Raw genomic sequence first — 21839 nt, 5'->3', positions numbered from 1 at the left:
GTAAAACAAGCATAAGGATGCAATATTGCAGCGATGAGACAGAGGCTGAAGCTTGGTTGATGGTGCGGGACCTATTGTGATTGGAGACTCTTTAATGCACTCTCACGTAGAATGATAGGTAATCTCCAAAAATACCGTTAGGGCTTACAACATGGCCGCCAGAAGAGTCACGTGATCCGCCGTGACTCTTCTGGCGGCCATGTTGTAAGCCCTAACGGTATTTTTGGAGATTACCGAATGATATTACTCGTGACAATAATCGCTGGTGGAGAGAGTTTCTTACAAGAAAAATTTAAAAGAAAGATGCTTGGTTTTAGCATCAAATGTTACCATCTACTTTAACAAAAATTGCACCCCAAGCGCAACAACCCCGATTATCTCTACTCATATATTGAGGAAGATATCTGTCATATAAATGCATTTAAAATAGAATTTCTATGAGTAATATGTTCATCACTTCGCAGTGTATGCGTTGGGAGATTTGTACGTTCGTGTTGGCTACAAGATCATTCGCTGATAACGACGAATTTGGGGTCGAGTGGGGAAAATGGTTAGCTGTACCAGCGCACGAACCTTGGCAGGTGAACCGCGGTGAAAGTGAAGGGGTGCCAAGGTGCGTAGGAGGCGAAGACGAGGCGGCACGTGAAGTAGCAACGCCTTCGCATCAGACTCTATGCCACCCTACTACCCCTGAAGCTGAGAACTAGCGACATCAAACGCTCCAGGCAAGCCACACCCTGTCAACACTTATCAGTCGATAAAAGATAACCAAGAAAAGAAAGACAAAAAAAAAAAAAAAAAAAAAAATAGAAAGCAAGATGATTGACAGGAACTCGTTTTGATCGACTTGCTAGACTGAGCGTCTGCTGTAGTTTGTTGAAATTACATAGATATATTAAGATTTACATTGACTATTCAAGGTAAAATAAAAAATAAATACAGATGCCTTGTGCTTAAAATTTTGCCATTAGATACTGATTTATCTGATTTCAACTGCTTTATTATCTCTCCTTTTCTATCTCTCCTTTTCCCTCTCACTCACTCACTCTCTCTCTCTCTCTCTCTCTCTCTCTATATATATATATATATATATATATAATTTTTTTAAATATAATTATGCATTGACACGTGTTTCGTCGTCTTCGACTCATCAGATTGGCTGAACCTAGCGAGATTCATCACTCTGATGAATCGTAAACGACGAAACACGTGTCAGTGGATAGTTATATTTAAAAAATGATATATATGCAGCTCTCTATTTAGGGGGTACCAAATTGGTGAAAGGGAAAATTATTCCCAACTCGCATTAAGGTAAAAATGCACTTTCGTATAAATAATTTAATTCATTAAAAAAGTATAGCTAACAAAAACAAATAGAAACATCTCTCTCTCTCTCTCTACTCCCTCTCTCATATATATATATATATATATATATATATATATATATATATATATATATATATATATATATATATATAGAGAGAGAGAGAGAGAGAGAGAGAGGAGAGAGAAGAAAGAAGGAGGAGACAAACGTTATTAAATATCACGGAGTGATTTTCGTTAAGAAAACTTTATTATTTCAAGTTTTCGAATAGTTCATCTTTTTCGGCAAGATTAGTGTATGTAGATACATACACCAATTCGACCAAAATACTAAACACATACACACATAACGCCACGCACACACACACACACACACACACACACACACACACACACACACACATATATATATATATATATATATATATATATATATATATATATATAAAGAAAAATAGCCCACTCTGCTTTGATATCAATCAATAAAATAAAGTATTTATTTTACATATATTTTTTTCTTTTTAAAAGAATAAAACTGTTCATGTCTTTTTAAATGAAGAAAACCCTTTTAATTTAATAAATATTCCGCTAATTCATGTTTTCCATTGTGTTAGGTAAACAATTTAATGCAAAAAAAAAGTTTCGTGAAAATCGTTAAAATTTAAAATTGCCTTCCTTTTTTATTACGTAGAACTCTTCCGAAACTAAAAACAAATAATTATCAGTTGCAATCGAAAGTGCCAAATATTGTGGCGATCTTTTCGAATGGTTTGTTTACACCTAATAACCTGTTAGCGGTATTTTATAATAAGATGTCATGAATTGGTTCGATGTGAATAATCTTAAATGGGTTGATGTGCCGAAAAACAAAACAGAGTGCTGAACTGTTTTAATTTTAACTGTCTTTTTATTTAGTGCTTACATTTTGTTTGTGTTCGCTTGGAAGTTCGAAAATTGATATCCTGCATGACATTTCCTCCGTATGCAGTTTAGTGATATCATTGCTTTTTATGATTAACAGTGAAGATACGACGCTTTAGAAAAAAAAAAAACAAAAAAAAAAAACAAACAAAAACACCTTCTTTATATTTCGACGATCCCCCGTATATTTATCTTACAGCTGTTATTTCTACTTCTTATTTCAATCCGTTTTGCTGTAAATTGTTTAACTACTTCTGACATTTTTAGTAATTTTAGACCTTGTATTATCTACAAGATTTGTAATTTATTTACTTTATTCATGCCCCTGAAGATATCTAAGGTAAAAAAAAAATAATAATAATAAATAAAACCAAAAACAAACAAATAAACAATAAAAAAAAACAAGATACTAAAAAAGAGGACACACTCCTATTCAAACATTAGCTGTTTCATGCCAAAATCAGAGCGGCAGAATCCGAGCCATGATGATTATGATCTGGTTCTCTATTGGTATGGTCTTGTGTAGTTCTAGGAGGTCTCCTTCCAAGGATTTACCGTCTCACCCTCTTGAAAAGTGATTAGTTTATAATTAATCGCCCGAGACGACCCTACCGAGTAATTAATTCATTCATTCATTTCGTATGATTCTGCTGCTGGCATTGATTTTCCCGATATATTTCTAGTTGGAATTATTTCTAGAACGACATCCACTGATTACAGGAGGGAGCACGTGAAGGTTGCCAACATACTACGGAAAATGCTTCTGCAGAATGAACAGGATTCCAACCTGTTACACCCAGGTTATTAGTCCGTGTCGTTAATTAGTCACCGTCACTTCCCTACTGGGTAATGTCGACTAAGCTGCCCAGGTATTTTTGGTCGACTAGAGTGATCTGCCATTAGGGCGCTTATTTTTTAAGTCCTACTTTCCCAAACTCGTATCACATCTATTCGCCGCGTGAGGAGTGTAAATAAACTCTATTCGAAAAGTTTAGATATATCTCACATTCGGTTATATACATTTACATCAAGAAACGTGTGGGAATGATTTGGTTGCAGTAAAATTCTTGACACCGATTGTTCCTGCATACGTTGCTTAATTAATAATATGAATTTAATTATTTTATTAATAGCATTAAATTTATTACTTAATTAATAGCAATCATTTAATTGATTAATTAATAGGATTGATTTTATTATTTAATTAATAGCATTAATTTAATTATTTTATTAATAGCATTAATTTCATTACTTATTTAATAGCATTAATTTAATCCATTAATTTGTAGCATTGCTTTTATTATTTAATTAATAGCATTACTTTAATTATTTAATTAATAGCATTAATCTATTAATTTAATTAATAACATTAATTTGATTGTTTAATTAAAAACATTTACTTAATTTATAGCATTTATTTATTTAATTAATAGCATTAACTTAATTTATAGCATTTATTTAGCTCTTTAATCATTAGCATTAATTTAATTATTTAATTAATAGCATTAATTTAATTATTAAATTAATAGCTGACTTTGACATTTATTTTACGGAATAGGATCTAATATTAAATATGTTTCTGATCTCCTGACATAAAAGATAAAGTACTAAGTAAAATTCAGTTCTAATTAACACTCTTCTGGAGGTTGATGGTTAAATCTTCAGTGTAGGCGATACTAAGAATACAATTGCAAATTGCAGAAGCTTTTTGCCCAGGTGTGGCTGACGGAACGAGAGCATTCTACTCCCATGGAATAAGTAAAAGTTTCGTTTGAATTTCATGTAGATTCTCAAATTCGAGAGAAAGATCCCCGAGTTCTATAAGATGCACGTAAAGAATGTCGGAGGTTACATCGGCCAACATGGTGTGAGAATAACACTTAAGATGAGAACTGTAGTGCGAAGAATTCAAATAATGCAAATTGTAAAAAAAAAAAAAAAAAAAAAAAAAAAAAAATATTGAATTACATTTATAAAAATATCAATTATTAAATCACTCCAACTTTGGGAATTTCAAGTGCAAATTTTATTTAAGGAAAAGAATTTTCTTGTTAAAAAAAACCCAAAACCAAACAAAACAAAAACAAAAACAACTAGCTAATCCGTGTGGTCACCTTTTTTCGAGTGAAGCGTAACATAGCGCAGATGCGGGTCTGTAAATGCGCGCGAAATGATGTCACCGGTAAAGAAAATAAAATCACTATAAAAAAGAGAAAGAGAGAATGATTTCGTGAGTGACCAAAGAGCAAGGAACAAGATAACGTTCGAGATCACGTGGGTGGCGTCGCAGTTGCAACAATTAGAAAATAAATGTTGTTACAAAGAAAAAGCGAGTTGGAGTTATTTCCTATTCTTTGTCTTTGTCTCCTTTCCGACTGAAACTGCACACAACGTTCGTTGGTCCGCGGACAACGTTACAGAAGTTTTTGGGAGAAAATACGTTTACATTTTGTGTTTTAAATAAGCTTTTTAGTTTTCTTTTATTTTATTACTTATTTCAATACATATCGAATTAATCTATTGCATACAGGACTATTTTCTGTGTGTGTGTATGTGTGCATGTGCGCGTGCGTGTGTGTGTGTGTGTGTGTGTGTGTGTGTGTCCAGCTAAAACTCATAAATTATATTTATGAACAATAAAATTTTAAATCATGTTTTAAATCTAAAACAAAACATTCCGTGGAGTTAAAGTGGTATAATGGCGATTGGTGTTAAGCAGATGATAGGCATTGTTTTAGTTATTGCGACCGAGGATGACCAATAGCAGCCACTTTCCGCACACTTATAAATGTCCTTGTGTCAGTTTTTTAAAATGTTAATATTTAACATTTTATGCAAATAAATATTTCAAAATGTAATATCTGTTCTAGCCTTTGTTAGAGGAGGGAGGGATCCTTACTGAAAGAAGATATGGGAAGAGAGTAAATGATAGCTAGAGAGAGGGGATGTGAGCAGATGGATGGAGATAGATAGCTAAAGAGGGGGAATAGAGGTGGAGAGAGAGAGAATGAGAGAGAGAGAGAGAGAGAGAGAGAGAAAGAGAGTGAGGATGAGAAATAAAGAGAGAAAAGGTACCAGGGAATTTAACACAGCGAGAGAGAGAGAGAGAGAGAGAGAGAGAGAGACAGAGAGACAGAGAGACAGAGTGGGAGGGAGAGAGGGAGAGAGAGAGAAAGTAGATAAATAAAGAGAGAAAAGATGACAGAGAATTTAACACAGCGAGAAAGAGAGGGAGAGTGGGAGGGAGAGAGAGAGAGAGAGAAAGTAGAGAAAAGGTGTCAGGGAATTTAACACAGTGAGAAAGAGAGAGGGAGAGAGAGAGAGAGAAAGTAGAGAAATAAAGAGAGAAAAGGTGTCAGGGAATTTAACACAGTGAGAAAGAGAGAGAGAGAGAGTGGGAGGGAGAGAGAGTGGGAGGGAGAGAGAGAAAGTAGAGAAATAAAGAGAGAAAGGTGACAGAGAATTTAACACAATGATAGATAGATAGATAGATAGATAGATAGATTACACTTTTCAATCTTTTAACGTCATTTTGTCATGTTAACTTTGTTACAATAGCTTTGTCATAGTTCATAGTTGTACTAGGAATGATCACAAAGATTTGTTGATTATATTCATGACAAACGAATAATTATAACGATCCAATTAGAAGAAGGACCACTGCTAACCCTGACTGGATTAATACTACCTTACGGAATTTTTTACAATTCAAAGCTTCATTGACTAGCTTCGATGTTGTCAATTTTTGATTGGATTTAATATTCGTAATTGGATAATTTTCTTTTGTTTACAATAGTTATTTTTTTACATACGTTTTTAGATGATTTTGCTGTTGCGAGAATGGCTCTCCACTCAAGAAGTCGTAAATTTAAAATAATGGTGTGTAGTTATCACAGTTAGTCAAAGGCGAGAAGAACACATTTTATCTTATAGTTTTATTACGACGGAGATTGTTTATGCGGTGTACGTAAGAGCTATTTAATGGCTATATATATATATATATATATATATATATATATATATATATATATATATATATGTATATATGTATATATATATGTATATATGTGTGTGTGTATATATATACATATATATATATATATATATATATATATATATATATATATATATATGAGCAAACAGTTAATAAAACATGTTAAAAAACACTTTGAAATGAGTTAAAAACATATTTAATCTGAAAAGGAAACACTAGATAAGTGGATAGTCCTTAATCCGCGGAGTTTCGAAGAAATACTTTCCTTCTCATCAGAGGGTAGGAATTAGCAAAATGCGGGATCGGATTTTGCATGCAAAAGTATTTGATGAAACAACAAGCAAGTCAAAGATCTTACTTGAAAACAAAAAAAAAAAAAAGTGAAGCAGAGGGAATATGGTAAAGAAAAAGGTGATTACACATGAATGGATAGTTTGGTGGAAGATAAATAATCCAGTAGTCTGGTGGAAGATAAATAATCCAGTATATATATATATATATATATATATATATATATATATATATATATATATATATATATATATATATTTGTGTGTGTGTAAGGGATTGATCGATATTCATCGATGCCTGGTATCACAGTCATGGCGTTAGCATAAATAAACATCTCCCAACCCTTAACAAAATATATAAATAAATAAATAAATAAAAGGTGTCAGTAATTAGCAATATGAAGACCGGTTTCAACATTTAATATAGAAATTTATAAAAAGAAGCACCATTTTTTATGTATATGTGCTCTGACGTCGCACGAGAGAAGACATGGCAGAGTCTGTTTTTGATTCAGGAATTAAATGAGAGAGTCTTTCTGAACTGAGGAAAAAATGTTCCTTAAAAAAATTAGGCAAAAATAAAAGGAATTAATTTTTTATGAGACTTTAAGTGCATGTTAGTGTTTATACGTCCGACAAGACGGAGTCAGCAGCATTGTTTACCGGTAAAACTGCATCTTGAACTGACTGGACTGAACTGGACTGGTTTAATTTATTTCCCTTAGTTGGATCCAGCGAGACTGTCAGAAAAGATTTTAGAAAGTGTTTTTCTTCGAGCGCTGATAAGACAGAAAGTGGATACCCTCTGTCACGTGTTATGCTCTGTTTTACGTCCGCACGAAAAGACAAAGTTTTACTTTTTATCTCCACGGAATTTGCGTGGGTGTATATGGCATATGTGCGCGTAACTGAAAGGTTATTTATTTATTTTAATGTCTCTGGCGTACCACTACATATGTATACATAGTTTTATAAGTATTTAAATTCACTTCAATTTACGTGTTAATTCTCAGTAACCGATAAGACAAAAAAAAAAAAAAAAAAAAAAAACAATAGCCCGTAAAGTTCTGGTTGGCTTTATTGACTCGGTTCCAATCTCCCAACTAGTAATTATTAGTTGTAAATAAAAAATAACTATGCGTAGTTATCACAGTTAATTATAGGCGAGAAGGGCACATAGTTTATTTTATTTGATAATTTTATTAAGACGAGATTATGCAGTGTACGAAAAAGCTTTTTAATTGCTGAATAATCTATCTATCTATCTATTCATCTCTCTCTCATATATATATATATATATATATATATATATATATATATATATATATATATATATATATAGTAAGTTATAAAATGTATATGGCGATTAAGCTACACTGAATATTCCGCGTTTCCTCCACTCTAGGATTCTTCAGGCTTATTTTCTATATATATATATTTCTAAAGCATAAGCCTGAAGAATCCTAGAGTGGATGAAACGCGGAATATTCAGTGTAGCTTAATCGCCATATACAATTTATAACTTACTAACTAGCTCTACCTACGTATTGAGCACTTTTGAAGTAAATACTTAAAGTTTACGCATAAATCTATACTTTCGTATATAAATTTATGTGCAGTAGTAGTAGCGTTCGTGTGTGTATGTTTGTGTGTACAACTCTCCTACAGGCCACACCACTGGACCGATCATGACCAAACCTGGCATGATAATGGTCCACCACTTAAGGATGGTGCACACCATTTTCCAAGGTAAAGGTCAAAGGTCAAGGTCATAGCCTATATATATATACTTTCCTACAGTCCACATCACTGGACTGATCGTGACCAAACTGACATGATGATGGTCTCCGACCTAGGGATTGTGCACAACGTTTTCAAGGTGAAAGGTTAAAGTCATATTCGGTAAACACCTTACGCAATAATTGCTTTTACAACATGCACATGCCTGCGAAGCCGAGTGTACAGAAAAGTCGCGGGCGAAACGCGGGTATCTTTGCTAGTATCTATAGAATACGCTAATGGAATTTCATGTTCGAACATACATTCTCACCAAACACGCATGATTTAATACACAGGATCGCTTCAATATGATGATTAGTGATTAATTTGTATATTACTCTAATAAAAACGTTCCGATATTACACATTTTGAAATGAATTGTTCCCAAATGAAATTTTGTTGTCCCGTTGACTAAATCAGTACGATTTTGATATTTAGCTGCTGCTGATTGTTTTTTTTATGGCAGGAAGTATTTATTGTTTTGCAAAGAATTAAATTAATTTTAAATGAATTAATAAATTGCAATTTTGAATAAATAAATTAGGTATTCGTTGTATTAATTTAAATAATATTTAGCTGATAAAGACAATTATTTTTACGCAAGAAGAAAAAAGTTGATTTATTTTCCTGACGATATAAACCCTGTCAGGTATCTATTGATTTAGAAAGGACTATTACAATTAACAGTAAATTATAAAAGATAGAGTGAACAGCAACGTGGAATTTCTATGGGGTTTCGGTAATTTTTTTTTTTACATGGAGGTCGCCACTTATCAAGGCCCAGAGGCCACTCGAGGATAAGAGTTAATGGGTATAAATTAGTCATTGTGATTTTAGCGTAGTAAACATTAGTGGGAATTTTATAACTTGGATTACTTAGGGGGACGATTCAATAAGAACTTGTTTACATTGGACTTGAAGACAATCAGATTGTAGTCAGCTGGAAAGCAGGCAAATGGAATAGAGTTCCCCAGCCGAGCAGTTCTAAGAAAGAAAGAAAATGGTAAATTCGCTTAGTGTTATCAGCAGTTTTCTGATGTATACGCAAATTGCTTGTAATAGGTAGTTTGCATCGAATAATTGTACTGTTTGATGATCACATGCTTATGGATGTCAGTTGAAGTAAAGCTAGCGCAACTTTGGAATGTTCATGAGATTATAGACTTAGTCATGTCTTAAGGGGCCCATCCACTGTAACTTGTCTTGATATATTCTTTTGCACGCGTTGTTGTCTATACGCCGGTTGCTTGTTAGTTAAGGTAAAGCTGTGATGTTGGATGCTGGGGTTGTTTTGGAGGTAGACGTGGGGTTAGGCGGGTCGGTATCGGAAAAGGTTACCGTGGAAGGCGATAGGAGCGCGACAAGAACCTTTTTAAAAGAACAAGTAGAAGATTGGTGAAAAATAAAGAGGAGGAGGAGAAGAAGAAGAAGAAGAAGAAGAAGAAGAAGAAGAAGAAAAAGAAGAAGAAGAAGAAGAAAAAAGACAAGGAAATAATTGTAAGACATTTTGGAGGAATGACAGGAAGACGAGAAGTGCGAAGAAGATAGAGAAGAAGAAAAAGAAAAAGATGAAGAATGAAAACAAGAAAATAATTTGAAGAAATATAGAGAAGAATGAAAAAAGAAGACGAGGAGTGTTGAAAAAGGAAGAGGATAATAATAATAATAATAATAATAATAATAATAATAATAATAATAATAGGAAGAAGAAGAAGAAGAAGAAGAAGAAGAAAGACAAGATAATAAGTGAAATAAATATAGGAAACCGACTCGAAGAAAAAGAAAAAAAAAACAGAAAAGAAGAGTGGTCAAGAATGAAAAGGAAAATAAATGGTTTAATTGTAAAATGTCACCGTTTATGTTCACTGCGTGGTCAGCCTTTCCTTTTTCTGCATAGATTACGTTTCTTAAATTATGTACAGCGTAACCATTATATAAGAGACCCCGAATATAAGAAAAACGGATATAAGAGAGATTTTCTCTGTTCCCAAATTAGAGCCTCTGTTAATGTATAGGGTAACCCGGATCTAAGACACATGGATATAAGTGTAACCCGGATATAGGTATAACCCGGATATAAGAGAGTTGTAGGGTCCGGAATAAAAGTCTATATATATATTTAAAAGAGTGTAGCCATCAACAATTGTGGGTTTTTTTTTAAAGGTTTTCATCATATTTTTATGTTAAAATATTTTTATAACGCGTTTCGAGCTTAGGGTGTGCTCTCTTCAGATGTTTTCGTAAAAAGTTTTTCTTTAAAATGGGAGTTTGAAAAGTTATTTTTTACCTCCGCTGATACTAAATGTGTTTTTCGGAGTGATGTGTGGTCTCAGACATTCTGTCTCCAACCGTAAGTGTTCAAAGTATCCGGTCAAAGTTAGATTCAAAGAGGGCGCTTTTGGTCCATTTGGTGAAGGTTTTTATGTTTTTTTTAGTTTTTTTTAAAGACTTTCTTTCCCCATGTGTAGCACACACTCACACACAATCACACACACATGCATATACATACATGTACATGTACACATGCACACGCACACGCACGCACGCACACACACATACACACACGCACATACATAGAAATAAAATTTGGCCACAGCACTAAAAAACTGTTTGTAGAATCATGGAAAAGGTACTTAGATGACTGCTTCATCCTATGGAAACCCACATGGGGGGACATCACAGACTTACACACCATACTCCAGAACCTACACCCAAAAATTAAATTCACCATAGAACAAAGCTCTACAGAATTACCTTTCCTAGATATACTGATAAAGATTAAAGGCAATAACATTATCACAGACATTTACCGCAAACCTACGGACACCCAACAATACCTACACTTTAAAAGTCACCACCCTAAAAGCTGCATAAAATCAATTCCCTACACCCTAGCACGTAGAACCTGCACCATAATCACGGACAATAACCTTCGGAAAATCCGACTCAAGGAACTACGAATAAATTTAAGAAAAAGAAAATGCCCATCACAACTTATAGACAAAGGGATCCAACTTGCGACAAATATACCAGTAGAAGATTTGAGAACCCCTAAAGAACGAAACAAAGAACAAATCCTAACATACGTCTCCACACACAACACAAACAACCCAGAGCTTTTCACAGAGATAACGAAAAACCTCGTCCTACTTAATCAAAACAGCAAACTAAACAACTTCCTTAAAACAACAAAAATAATAAAAAGCAAACGCCAACCCAAAAACCTAAAACGCATTCTTACCTCATCCAAACTCAATCAAGACGCAACAAAAGGAGTCACAAAATGCAACAAACAACGATGTGGAGTCTGCAACATAATATTAGAGGGAAACACATACACATTTACGAACCCCATACAAACATTCAAAATTAAAAAAAAGCCTAGATTGCACCTCAAAAACGTGATCTATGTAATAAAATGTCCAGCATGCGATAAATCCTACATAGGCGCTACAAAAAACCTTAGTAATAGAGTAGCCCTACACCGATCCAACATCAAAATCGCGGAAAATAGACACCTGCATGTATCACAACATATACACACATGCAGTGGAGGCAGATTCGAGATAATGCCCATCTTCCAAACTGACAACTATTTCTACTTGCTAACACAAGAAAAAAACTTCATAGCAAAGTTTAACCCCCCCCCCCTTAAACATCTCTCCATAATTATACACATAAATAGGCAAAACACAAAATACACTTACACGCATGCATACTGGGGTAAATGTGCACCCTCACACACGAAACAAAAAAAAAAGAAGCACAATAAAGCACGCGCACACTTTCACGGGTGCGCGCGTCCATACCCAGTACAGTACCATTTCTCTAAACTAAACAAACAATTAGAAATTATACGTATGTATGTGTATGTACGCACATGTGCACATGTATATATGTGTGTGTATATGAGTGTATACATATGATTGTGTATACGTGTGTGTGTATATATATATATCATCTGTTATCTATGCTCCATCTTGTTTGTGTGTGTACGTGCACTTATGTTTGGGTGACTGAATACATGTATGCATATGTGCTTGGATTAGAAAAGAAAGAAAACTTCAACCAATATATACATAAAGTGGGATGTATGAATATGTATGTGTATGTGTGATTGTGGGTGCATGTGTCCATATATATGGGTGGATGAATGTATACGCATCTGTATGTGTGTGTGTATATATTTACATACATGTGTATGCATATGTATGAGTGGGTAAATGTGTTCGTGTGGATATGGATATACGCGTATGTGTGAGCCCCTGCATATATCTCTCTATGTGTGTGCATGTGTGTGTATATGTGTATGTGCCTACATAGTGTGTGGATGTTTGTGAGTGTGTATGCACATACGTGTATGTATATATATATATGTATGTGCGTGTATATGTGTGTATATGTATCTTCTACCTATTCTCCATCTTACTTGTGTGTGTGTGTGTGTGCGTGTACTTATGTCTGAATGATTAAGCGCATATATACATGCGTGTTTTGGTTGGGGGAAAAAAATTAGCCAATATGTGCCTGACGTGTTAGTGGTGGATGTGTGTGAGTACGTGTGTGAGTGTGTAGGTTGGTATGTATATATGTATGCTCCTACATATATTTCTATGTATGTGCGTGTGTGTATGCGTGTGTGCCTGCGTACGTGTGTGTGTGCATGTGTACATGTACATGTATGTATATGTGTGTGATTGTGTGTGAGTGTGTGCTATACATGGGGAAAGAAAGTCTTTAAAAAAACAAAACAAAACCTAAAAAAACCCTAAAAACCTTCACCAAATGGACCAAAAGCGCCCTCTTTGAATCTAACTTTGACCGGATACTTTGAACACTTACGGTTGGAGACAGAATGTCTGAGACCACACATCACTCTGAAAAACACATTTAGTATCAGCGGAGGTAAAAATAACTTTTCAAACTCCCATTTTAAAGAAAATTTTTTTTACGAAAACATCTGAAGAGAGCACACCCTAAGCTCGAAACGCGCTATAAAAATATTTTAAAATAAAAATATGATGAAAACCTTTTAAAAAAACCCACAATTGTTGATGGCTACACTCTTTTAAATATACATTTTTTTCTCTAGTTGGAACTACACAACTCTCACTTTAATATATATATATATATATATATATATATATATATATATATATAGTATATCTAGGCTGGTGATAATTTCTGCAGCGACAAAGTCCGTTCTAATAACCAGAGATACACTGACGTGCTTATTGCTAATGAGTATTATATTATTCATTCATTTCGTATGGATCAGATGATTATTGTTGGCATTCATTTCCCTGGTATATTTCTACTTGGAATTATTTCTAGAAAGATATCGCGTTCTTAAGAAAAGAGCCACGTGGACGTTGCCATCATCCCTACGTTAAATTATCATTGTAGAACAAGCTGGATTCAAACTTGACACACCCAGGTTATGAATCCGTGTCGTTAACTACTTTCCCACCGAGATCTCGTATTCGCGGCAGGAATGGTGCAAAGATTGATGTCTATCGTGTGTTCAAATTCTCTTATATCATTCTTTCTCACACAGTAAAAGAAATATTAGCCAGATATTTGGATATAGATAGTCCGCCTCCTGTGATAAATAGGGGAAGCATATTTGTTAAATTTGAGGTGTTACAGTTCCAATTAAAGCTTCCTGAGTCTATGTCGGATGATAATTTTCTTTATATGAAGGCAACGTTAAGTGAACTGGCATCCACGTTCCCTAGTTCTCCCATGAATTATCTAGTGTTTGCCTGGGATAAAATCCATTACACCACTGCAGAATTTCTATAGGGCAATAAAGATATTTACATCACCAAGCCAGAGAAAGGTGCAAGTGTTGTGATTCTATATACGAAATGATCACGTTTGACACACCGGTTTCCGTCAGATTACCGAAGTTAAGCAACGATGAACCTGGCTAGTACCAGATGGGTGACCATTTGAGACTTGCAGGGGCTGTATGTGCTCTCCGCTTATCTCGGCATTGTTTCCAATCGTTCTGGACTTCTCTTTGCCACTGGACTCAAACAGTGCCGATTCATGGGGAGGTGTAGTTGGGATTGCGCAACTCTTGCCACACAATTACACGTGTAGCTGCCCTACAGGTGGTATCCTTTGTCTTTCGAGAAAATGGAGGTATCGTTGCCATTCTTAATTCCAGTGATTACATTGATAAAATGTCGGATATTTTGAATTAAATAAGAAAAAAGTCTATCTGTGCTGCAAATGTTATCCACTGACAACGATCAAGATCTACAAAAGACAGAAACGCAACAGTTAACCAAGCGCAACAAACATACTAATCCTATATCTTCCCCAAGCCTTTGTGTGCATATAAGTATGAGTTGTAGGCTCAAAATTCACAGAAACTGGTAAAAAAAACGTCAATAATGAATAGTGAACGTTAGTAATCTAAACCCGAATGCCGAATCAGAAGTTATGAAAGATCTCGAACATCCTTACGTAATCTTCTAACCACTTTGATGCCTTCTTACGACGACCTGATCTTCTCGGCGTACGTAGCCCACAAGAAGTGGGGGAAGTCATCACTGGATCACCGATCTTAGCTGTGTGGGTTCGGCTTAGTAACACACTGGGTTCATCAACAGTCGATTGTTTCTAGTCAGATGGGATGGTTTCCAGTACTGGTGAGTTACTCGGTAGGATCTCCGGCTTGGTGGGAGTTGAGTTTGATAGGGGTCTTGGGTTGTGGTGATGGCGTTGCCAGGTCATTCGAAATAGATTTTGGTATTAAAAAGACAGTTTGATGATAGGGCATCATGTCAACATTGATCACCAGCTTCGAGGCTAGCAGCTGCATGGGGATGCACTGGCGTAGGAAACTCCTGTTGCGGGGTATTACTCTTCTTGATCCCTCGAGCCTTACCACGTATTGGTTTAATTGGCGAACTTCGATGACAACGTTAGTTTTATTCTATTTTAGTGCATGAGGTCCAACCTGGTTTTGGATGGGTCCCAACGATGAGTAGTAGTAGTCGCTGTGTATGCTCTTTCAGTCTTTGAGGATCTTTCGACAATCGGCCAGTTAGAATACCGGTCTACGACAACGAGGTAATCGTGCCCCTTATATGTGAAAAATCAACACAGAGGCCTTGGAATAAATATTCTGGGCTTGTCGGAGGAACCAGTGAAGCGATTTGATTGGACGGGCATTGCGGTTACATTATCTGCATTTTGCTCGAAGTGCTGTGATAGCAGGCGTTATATCTGACCAAAACATAGATGTTTCAGCTCTAACAATCATGGAGCTTATCCCTTGATGAACCGAATGTAGGGTATAGAGTATCTCGTTTCTCAAATATGGTAGGATGGCAATGCGGTCTTTCTAAACTACAAGGCCCTCTGCAGCATAAAGATCATCACGAAACTGAAAGTACTCACGAATGGCTTTCGACATCTCATGGCTGAAATCGGACATACCGAAATCTATGGGTGCAGTCAGGGCAAACATATCCTTATTACTGGCAGTCTCGGTACGTGCTCTTTTCCATGTGGCCGACTTGAGGTTGAGAGTGTTAAGTGACATGGCAGTGGAAGCAGTTACGTCTTCTTCGATATCGTCATCTGTGATGTCACGTATCCCCAGGCCAGGCATTGGAGGCGAGAATCGAAAAGCTTCGCAGTCAGGCTCCGTTGGTTGATGTGATAGTCAGTCAGTGTTGCGATGCTTCACTCCAATTATATGAACCATTCAAAACCTGTAGCGAAGTGTTCTTTTTTTTAGGATTTGTAGACGTATATTCGAGATGTCCTCAAGTGACCTGTCAATGAATATCTTCAGCAATGATTTATGGCCATCTGCGATGATTATGACTGAGCATCCCAAAACGAAGTATGAACCTTGTAAAAGGCATCATCGTCTTCTATCGAGACTCTACTTCATGGATGAATCGACCGCCAACCAATGCCAATCAATTAATAAGCATGTTGGTTTGTCCTGATCAAAAATGCGTGCACCGTGTTCAATTTCAGCAGCTTCCAAATGCTTTGATTGGATTCGGAATTGTTATTTTACGAACAACCAACCAAACAATCAGAAATGTGACACAAGGATAGAAAAGCAAGATTTAAAAGCCATCGCCTTCGAGGGGAAGGACACTCTAACCTTGCAAAAGATGCATGAGCAGCACAGTCGGCATTCTGTTGTAGGGGGTTTCAGACGATTAGCAATAAACTAACCCCTCCGCAAAATCCTGGGAGAGTGAACCACCTAGAACCGCAGAGGACTAGCATTGTACTACAATCAACAGAGAAAAGACTATTTCAGAAATGGTCTTGACTCTTTTGCTTTTTGGGCCGAGTAAAAAAAAAAAAAGAAGAATTTCAATGGGTAAATGCGTAGATTGCACGAACGTATGATAAGGCACTGTATACGGCATAATTACGTTGACACGCCGGTCCCCGTCAGATCATCGAAGTTAAGCAACGTTTAGCCTGGTCAGTACTAAAATGGTTGTCGTTTGGGAATTCAACGTGCTGTATTTACTCCCATTTATTAACTCGACATTGTTTCCAGTCGCCCTGGACTTCTCCTTGCCACTGAACTCATGGTGTGCCGATTCAGGAGAGATGTGGTTGGGATTGCGCAACTCTTTTCTTATAATTAAACGCGCAGCTACCTTTACAGTGGGTATACATTGTCTTTCGAGACTGAACCGAGACGATGATGATAACGCAATGATTTCTAGTTTCATTCTTATTATGTCCTATATGTGTTATACTAACGATTACTATGCTGTTCCAGTGACCATTGTATTCTAATTAACAATCCACATGTGGCTTTCGTGCCCTGAGAAGTACTGACTCTGTTGTAAAAAAAAGCTCAATATTTTGGTGGCAGTAAGTATAACTACGCCATGACTTACTCTGTGGGCAATAAAAGCTGGTACATAAGTTAGAGTTATTCAAGGAGCTCTTTTTCGTGAATATATTCTGCACTGATTTACTTTGCGGAAATCGGTTTCCCAATCTTTATGGGAAATAGGCGATATCCTTTTTATTTGTTTTTATTGTTATCCATCGCTTTTTCCTCTAAAAGTAACTCAGTGTAATCATGTACTTTAATCGCTATCCCTCGACGTACAGTTTTGAAAATGTGACACCGTCAGGCTTGTCGAATTCTAGGTCTTCATACAATGTTGTTTTTTTTACAATTAAATATCGGTTAGTTATTTTTTCTCTCTCTCTTTCCTTACTATATAGTGTTGTCCTCTTAAGTTAATAATAACGACAAGAAAAAGTTTCATTTAAAAGCAACTTTATTGGTTATCTTCGATAATAAGAATATATAAGAGAGAAACGGGTTAGAAGCTGAAAGTGTTCTTGTGTAGAAACATAGAATAAATATTAGACAGACTTGTTGAAAGAGAGAAGAGTTCAGTGTATATGTGTTAAAGTTTGTAGTAGTATCGTGCATCCATGTATAGACGTGTGTGTACCGTATGTAGAAATAGCCATATTTTTATTTATGTTAGCCGGGGCCAAATAGTTCGGGTGAGGTAGCGCTCCAACCAAGGAGTGCAACAGCAACAAGAACTAGGGAGAAGGAGGGTGAGTGCGTTGTCGGTTTCACGTTTAATACACTTGGTCACGTGAATGAGAGCTGGACAGGAGGGAAGTGTATTTTGCAATCTTCAGCCGCGAGAATTCGCTCCTATTTCTGTTTGTTGCAATTTTTGTCTGCTACAAATAACCCTTTGTTTTGATTGGTTTTCAAACAAAAACCAAAAATGCTTATGGAAATAAAAGAAATATTTTTAATGTGTGTCCGTCTGTGACGGTAAGTTGTATATTAGAAAATTCGAGGTAGTGAGGATTTTGAATATATCTGTGACAGTTGCTTGTAAAAACCCGCTTTTGGCAACACGAGGCTTTTTGCTATGACCGTATTCAAATTTGTTTCGTAGAATTGTATAAAATTTCTATAAATTTGAACGATTCCTGTGAAATATGAAGTCGTTACTGTTGCTCGTTGTTAAACGTCGGTGACGAATAGGTTTGTTGACAAGTTTACTTCAGAAATTATCTCCGATTGAGGTTGTGAAAAAAATAAATGTTTCGAAATGACCTTCAGTGAAGGCTATTCGGAATGGCTAGTTGCCAGTAACCGAATTTGTGCTTCGACTCGAATCTTAGGTGAACAGTTATTTATTAGGGGAGCTGGATAGTGACAATTGGTATGAAGGGTTGCCCCTACATTGACCAAGGTCTTATATGTGGGGTTTCCCCCACATATGGTCTTTGCTTGCAGTATCTGCCGGAATAGATACTATACTTTGATCCCGGCCCGAAGAGCGTTTAAGAAAGGGAGATTGTAAGAGAAAAAAAGCAGCATGAAAACAAATGAAAATCAAGTAGTGAGTGGTTTCGTACACGAAGAACGTGTTCACTCTTTTTTTTTAAGCCGTTGTTTACTTGTATTTTTTATTTTATGGAGCCGTTGTTTAGTTAAAAACGTCCGGTGAAAGAAAATTTTTTTTTGTTTGTTTAAGGAAAACGTATCCGGTTGAAACATTTTTTCATTTTCAGTGAAAATGTGTTCAGTATTTCTAGTGAAATGTGTTCAGTATTTCTAGTGAAATGTGTTTAGTATTTCTAGTGAAATGTGTTTAATATTTCTAGTGAAATGTGTTTCAGCTAAAATGTTTTTAGCTCTTTTTTTTTTTTGGTGACAAGTGTCTGTTTGAAAAAGTTTCAGCTCTTTAAGTTTAAAGTGTTCGGCATCAATGTTTTGTTTTTCATTTCAGTGAAAAGAATATCCGGTGGTAGAACAGTATTCTAGGGAGTTCTCAGTGATGAGTAAGTGATGTTTGAAGATGTTTTCGCGTTCTGTTTTTGTAACGAGCATGCTATTAGACCGAATTTTTGAAAGAAAAAATCCTACAGCAACATGAAATGGTAGCCGTACTGAAAGTTTTTTTTTTCATTTTTAAGAGGTTAAGAAAAAAATGAAGATAACCAAACAAAGCTGCAGAAGGCTGTTTATTGCAAGGTCACCATTTTATAGAACAAAGACATGAAAAAGAAGTCTTATTTTAACATCTAAAAGCAACTTTATCGCTTATCTTCTGTAGTAAGAATATGTGAGAAACGGGTTAGAAATTGTTCTTGTGTGGAAACGTAGACTAAATATTAGACAGGTCTGTTGAAAGAAAGAAGAGTTCAGTGTATACGCATTGATGTTGAGCTTGGTAATAGGAACGTGCATCCATGTGTGGACGAGGGCAGTCCTGCAGCATGAGAAAGAAAGTTCGTGCGTGTACCGCATGTAGAAATAGCCATGTTTGTATTCACGCTAACCCGGTGTCAAATGGCCCGGGCGAGGTCGCGCTCCAACCGAGGAGTACGCTGTCAGCAAGAGGGAGAGTGTGTTGCCCGTTTCATGTCTTATACACTCGGTCACGTGACTGACAGCTGACGTCCAATTGGATATTAGAAAGTGTATTCCGAAATCTCCAGCAGCGAGAATTGACGTCTGCTTCTGTTTGTTGCAATTTTTGTCTGCTATATCTCACTTTATAAGTCCATTTTTTTTCTTTTCAAAACACCAATTAAACTTTTTCCAACCCAAAGTTTCCTCTCTCTCTTTCTCTCTCTCTCTCTCTCTCTATATATATATATATATATGTATATATATATATGTATATATATATATATATATATATATCTGTGTGTGTGTGTGTGTGTGTGTGTGTTATTAATTTTTCCCGTTAACCAATCGAATTTTTTGTTATTAACTTTCCTGGTTTCATCAGCCAATCACCGGATACAGATTAGCTAATTTCTACTTACGCTTTCCTATTTTCTCTTTCTATATAATTATAATTGCCAGAATTTAAAAGTAGCTATATCATAAAACATTCTGAATGCAGATTGATTGAATCAGCGTTAACTGGCAGCAAACCTTGGAAATATATTTCGATAGTTAACAAAAGGATTGTTTAATTCATCAGAGAAGAAAAATAATCGATATGATTTTGCCTATGTCAATCAGGATTCTTTGACTGCAATATTTGTTATTCATGATAATTTAAGTTATTAACTTATCTCGTGTGTGTGTGTGTATTTTGATACTGCATTGAGTTTTTCGTACTGTTGTTAGAGAGAAAATAAACCACGCAGAATAGAGCATCACATTGGCCTCGAGAGATTGACAATACAACAGAACCACATAAGAAGCTGATTATTGTCCCGATGGAAATAATTATTTTACTAATATAATCAATTTATCTTTCTCATGAAACAATGGACCCGATAGTATTTGATCGATGTTATTGATTCTTGTATTTATTTGCTTCCCCACCAAAGCAAATTATGCACAAGGCCGTTTTTAATGTGGGGTAAAAACCAGCTCCCCTAAAAGTAGGTAAAAAGGGGGCACTCTGGTTACCAAAAATAATAATTGTCCCAGTATAGAGGGTTTCCCCTCCATTGACTGGTACAAATTACTTAAGTGCAGCATCTGCAGAACAGATGGTATTTATTTGCTCCCCCACCGAGCAAATTAGGCACAAGGCCAATTTTTAATGTGAGGAGTGAAGGGAGGGGGAAGGGAAAAAGGGGGACCAGCTCCCGAGAGGTGGGAAATGGGAGCTGGTTAAAGGTCACGCATGTGGGGTTGCCCCCACATCTGGTCTTTGCTAGTCATAGCTAGTCATAGCTTGCAGTATCTGCCGGAAGAGATACTACACGTTGATCCTGGCCCGAAGGCCAAGAACAACAGAAAAAAGGCAAGCCTATGTTATTGATTCTACCCAGTCTGAAATACATCATCTTTCTTCTTCTTCTTCTTCTTCTTCTTCTTCTTCTTCTTCTTCTTCTTCTTCTTCTTCTTATCATTATTATTATTATTATTATTATTAGTGGTAGTAGTAGTAGTAGTAGTAGCAGTAGTAGCAGTAGTAATCTTTACAATTTTTCGAATTAGTCGTAACTGGTGATTTACGTTCGAGATTAAGTGACAGCAAATCGTTCAGTAATATGTGATACTTTATATTAATGCTGTCATCTTGGTGGTTCAAATACCCTGATCTCTAATCTCCGTTTGTCGCCTTGTCGCTTTCTTCTAAATTGTTCCTGGTTCTTCGATGGGATTATCACTATGTCCGCTTTCATGTTTCACTTATTTATTCTGAGGCAACTGCGATAACTATTTTAGGAATGCCGAACGTAAGCGCAACGAGGATAAGCACGTAAGTTATGTAAACAGCCACGAAATCCCACCTCAACATCATCGCGAACGACTTTTCTTTTAGAAGTTCTCGGTGATTTTTACTATGTTTTTACTAATGAGTCACCACCTAACAGCAAAGGTGAAAAGAGAGAAGCCTGATTTTAGATGCGTTAAAAGCAACAACCCACTTTTTTTCCATTGCAGGACGTGCTTCTAGTGAAATAAAGAGAGAGGCACACAGAGCGTATGCGTCAGAAAAATGTTGACGATTAATGTTCTTCGAGATGGTTCAATAAATAGCTGTGTCTTTTGGATAAATGCTAAC

Source organism: Euprymna scolopes, chromosome 18, assembly GCF_053919585.1.
Source record: "Euprymna scolopes isolate OS-2025 chromosome 18, ASM5391958v1, whole genome shotgun sequence".
NCBI classification, from domain to species: Eukaryota; Metazoa; Mollusca; class Cephalopoda; order Sepiida; family Sepiolidae; genus Euprymna; species Euprymna scolopes.
Note: the sequence above shows the minus strand (reverse complement) of the source record.